This window comes from Pinus tabuliformis, chromosome X (genome assembly GCF_031772625.1).
Source record: "Pinus tabuliformis cultivar Carrire ecotype Pingquan chromosome X, CPIR1, whole genome shotgun sequence".
NCBI lineage: Eukaryota > Viridiplantae > Streptophyta > Pinopsida > Pinales > Pinaceae > Pinus > Pinus tabuliformis.
In genome coordinates this window covers 966,261,775-966,267,061 of record NC_142308.1, presented here as the reverse complement: position 1 = coordinate 966,267,061, position 5,287 = coordinate 966,261,775, and positions in this window count along the sequence as shown.

The window sequence follows — 5,287 nt, the reverse complement described above, 5'->3', positions numbered from 1 at the left end:
ATAATGGGATTACATAAATAGTTTGACTTGATCCCAATAGCCCATACATGACTGAATTTTACAATTATTACAACATGAGTCTTTTCATGACCTTTACATCAAGGGACATACATACCATACATAACCATAAACAAGGATTTCAACAATGAAGTATCTTTGTATCAAAACTATGATGAGCATCAGAAACCACCATGCACCATATAGGTATTTGCAGCATAATCATCTGGTAGTAGCAACATAAATGATATTATAGTATCATGAGCATCCTCATCATCAAGAAGGAATCAAGTAGATAAGATAGTGTAGCATCATCATGTGGCAACATATGCAATATATCCAAGCAACATATAGACATTTTTAATAACTTATGATAGAATGGCAACAATAGATTTATTTTTCCAGTAGTGAGAACAACAATAACCATATATCTAGATCATCAACAATGATATGAAATAATCATAGTAAACATAATGCAATATGGGGTGTCTGTAATGCCAAAAATGAATCATTAGAAGCATAGAAGATGCTCTCCCTAAACATGTTCCAACTCTTCATCATCAATTTTGATCATATTATATCCTTCTTACCAATAGGAAAGTTACAAATCATCAATAGTAATAAGACTTTACAATGATGCATCACTCATCAGGAACCAATACTCTTTCTTATATTCTGAAAATTTCATAAGGGTATTATCAACATATTCCAACAAACCAATGTTAGAGACAGAATACTACTAATGGAATGATGGAAACATATGCGAATCTCCCACTAAATTTTTGATTCTCCTTTATCATCACAAAAAACCATACACAACTTTCTATGTCAAGAAATGTGTGCATATGCTACTGTCCTTCATGAGAAGCACATACAGAATGTAGTTTTTTCATAGCCACAACTCCCTCTGAGTTCATATATCCTATTATGTTAGAGAAATTAGCAGAGTGAAGAGGTAGGAATAATTCCTAACTTGTGTTGTATATACTCAAAGGAATCACATGGAAGAGGTTTAGTGAATATATCTACAACTTTTTCCTTTGAAGGAATATATTCCAACTTGATTTTATGTTCAAGAACTTTCTCTCTAAGAAAATGGTATTTGATTGGAATGTGTTTAGTTTTTGAGTGCATGACAACATTTTTAGAAATACTTATGGCACTTGTATTGTCACAAAGAATAGGTATAGGTTGAAGGAAAGTAACTTGAATGTCTTGTAATGTTTGAATCATCCATAGAAGTTGAGTACAAAAAGAAACAATAGTAACATATTTTTCTTCAACAATTGATAAAGAAATATAGATTTGTTTCTTACGAAACCAAGAAACTAAGCATGATCCAAAATAGAATACTCCTCCACTAATAATTTTGCAATTATTGACACTACCATCCTAGTATGCATGTGTAAGAATGAAGTGAAAAATCTAATTTTGGGACACCATAATCCAAGATCTTGAGTATCTTGCATATACTTGAATATCCTCTTGACTACTTTGAGATGTGTTTCCTTAGGATTTGATTGGAATTGTCCAACTATGCCAACTACATGCATAATGTCTAGTCTTGTACTGGTAAGATAAAGCAATTTGCTAATCATAGATATGTATTTGGGTTGATTGACCATAGGAGAGTCATAATCTTGGATGAGATTGCATCCTGTTACCATGGGTATGCATATAGGTTTGCAGTTTTCTAATCAATATTTCTTCATGATGTGCTTGAGATACTTATTTTAAGAAAGGAAGATACCATCCTTAGTTTGATGAACCTAAAGACTAAGAAAAGACATTAGTTCACCAAGTAAAGTCATTTCAAATTCTCGTTATATGGTTGAAGCATATCCTTGACTCGTACATTCAAAATTGCTTCTAAATATGATGTCATCAGCATAAACCACTACTACTGTCAGGTCAATTTACTAAGTAAACTAACAAAGGTGTTTTACTTTTCAATCCAGGTTTGTAGACTTGGAAGCACGTCCAAAGCATATGGATTTCAGGTAAAGTCATTTTTGGAAGGTAAGTCTCAAAGGTTAAAGGAAATGCATATTACAAATAAGTTCTAAGTTTAAAGAAACTAAAAAGTCTCTGATTCAAGATTCAGTAAGTGAATGAAGAGGCTCCTAACTTAGGAGGTCCTAGTTGTCCTTCCCCACAGTACTGTCCTCAAGAAGAGAAACTAAAGAGAAAAAATTTGTGATGGGTAGAAAGCAAGAGAAGGGGCTCCTAACATAGGAGGTCCTGGTTGTCCTTCCTCACAGTTCTACTCCAACAACATTACCATTGCATCAAATCATAAATTGGAATTCAAGAAACAATTCAAGGAATGCAAAAGGATGATTTTAGTTGTGATTCATAATTTGATAGAAAGATAATTTAAATTTAATCCTTAGTTGTCCTTTCATATGAAAATTAGATTTTAAACCAAAATCATCCAAAAATCATACAGAAATCATAACACATCTAAGTAACTGAATCATAAAACTAAAAAAAGAACTACTGAATCAAAGTTATGCTAATTTTTACAAAATGTAACCAAAGTGTACTTAGCTTGGTATGGGGGCCCTCCAACCTTGCCTTGTACACATGAAGAACTCTTAAGATACATATAACTTAATAAATCATACATAGCATGAAAAACACATAGAACAATAGAAATGATTCTTCAAATTATCTCAAAAGTCTCCAATAATCTTAATACAAAATTCTACTTTTCTGAATGGTCCATAAACTCTATTTAAATAAGAAAATCATAAACAAATGTTGCTATAATGGATCTAACAGCCTTATAAATCCTAATCCATACAAATAGGTCAAACTCGTCATGTATGGTTCACAAAATTAGGAAAAATCCCGCAAAATAATAAATCTGCTCCTTTTTACTAGGAATTCCTCAATGACAGGTCAAGTTTGACCAGCGTTGGTCGGACCTGTTTTTGCTGAGTTTGACTGAACCAATAGGTGTTTCTTCGTCTGTGGTTCCAAATATTTCCAAATATGCACTTAGATCTCACCCAGGTGTCCTACACATATGAATTTAATGAAGCTATTATGGGAATTTTTAATGCAGTCCAAATTTACTCTTAAAACCCATTTTTTACAAAAATTTCAAAAAATTGAAAAACTTAATTTAGTTACTTGAATATGAGAAATAAGAATAAAATGATGCATATATAGGTGAAATAGGATGGAATATGGTGGTAAATAAATGGATTTAGGGTAGGAAAAGATGACCAGAATTGAGGGCCAACATCTCCCCCTTGCTGATGTTCAAGCATGTCCTCATGCTTGCCGCTGTGTCTTTAACCTTTTGCCTCTATATGATGATTGTCCTACTAATTTATCTGTGCCTCTCATCATTTGTAAAGGATTTTTTAGAAATAAGGGTTGATTCTACCCAAGTTTCTCTTATCTAATCCCTAGGAATTCACTTAGTCTTATCAAATGTTCCTTTTCTCTGTTTATCTAAAAGTAAATTCTACCCTTTCTCTCAAAAATGTTGCCCCTTGTCATATTCTTCTCATGTGAGTGGAAAATTTGTTGCTTGGACATTGTATTATGGAGTAATAGGATAAAAAATATCTCCTACTCTGGTTTTCTCATTGTCAAAGTTAGCTATAAATTCCTCTCTTACTTTTCCATTTTGCCCATTAATTTTTCTTAGGAATTCTAATAGCCCTACTTGGTAGAGTCTTTCTCTTGTTTATCTACTCCACTTTTCCAATTGAAACCCATTTGGTTCAACCCTACTTCCCATAGTGAAATCTAGGTGTCTTTGTTCCTTTCGATTTTTGTACCAATGTAAATAACCCTCTATTGTAAATAATCTCATGACATAACCATAACTCTGTGTTTTTTTTTCCTTTAATTTTCCCTGCAAGTTTAATATAACAAAGAAATCATATTTATAGCCAAAGGATACAGATTGTTTTGGTATATGTATTGAAAAACAATATTTTCTTTCAAAAATAACAAGTGTGACTCACCAAGACTTGGTCTGGACTTTTGAATACTTTTTTTTTGTGATGAGAGAAAGGAAAAATATTCTGAGTTTGGCTTTGAAAATACCATTTTTGGAAGATACTTTGTCAAAATTCCTTTTAGGACCGAGTTCTGGATATATTCAGGTTTGCTTTTAACCTTCTATACCTTTAATCAACACCATACCTGAAAAATTGAATCTTACTCTGCCGTTAGAGATCTTCAAGTTTTGAAATGAACAATCTTCTCTGTTTTTTTTTTTAAATTAATTTTGGAAAATACTGCTCTTTGTCCTTCAAAATCAAAATTGATTTTAAAAAATGAATCTTTGGTTTCAAAATCAATTTTAGAAATACACTCTTCTCTTTTCCATCAAAATTGATTTTGGAAAAACAATTTTTGTCCTAGAGAAATCGAAATTGGAAAAGATTTTCTGACCTGGAGAAATCGGAATTGGAAAAGTTGACCTGGAGAAATTGAAATTGGAAAAGATTTTATGACCTGGAGAAATTGGAATTGGAAAAGATGACTTGGAGAAATCGAAATTGGAAATACATTTTACGCAATAGAACCATTCATTTATTGCCTTTGAGAAATCGATTTTGGAGATAGGAATGTGATTGGAATCTAGATTAGGGGCAAGAAAATAGCTCAAAAATAAAAGTTCTTGGAATCATACGAAACCTACACAACCGCGTCTTTCTCGTCAAAACGATCCCAACACAACTCGTTTCGTTCAAAAAAAAGTTTGTATGACGAAGTTAGAGCCCGCTGACCGTTTCACTAGACAAGCAAAATTTTGAGGAAAAAAGGTTGATTGGGCATTCGTACAACCTAGAAAGTTAGGATAATATTCCTTGGAATATTCTATAGAATATTCCTATATAAGTGGATGAATCATATGTTGACAAATTTCATCCTGTTATTGGGCAATTGAGGTTGAGTTGGACCAATCAAAAGGTGACACACGGCAATCCCGGAGGCTGCCATGTGCCCCTACAGTGGTATATCAAAAATATTACTAGGCATCGGGGTTCGACCATGCAACCTCCCATCCACTAGCCACACATATTACCTCCTCCGCTACTAGTTGTTACTTAATGTTGGGTAACAGAGGCCCCGCGTAATGGTTTTGGGGCTTAAAGCCCGCAATTTTGGGTAAAGGTATGGTAAAGGCTCTGCGAGATTCACGGAGCGTGAATTGTAATGAGTCAAGTCAAAGGGTTGTCTGCCCAAGGATAATGTAAAATAATTCAGCCGCCCATAGTCCGTGGACCATGGAAATGTATAAATAGAGCAAGGCTCTAGA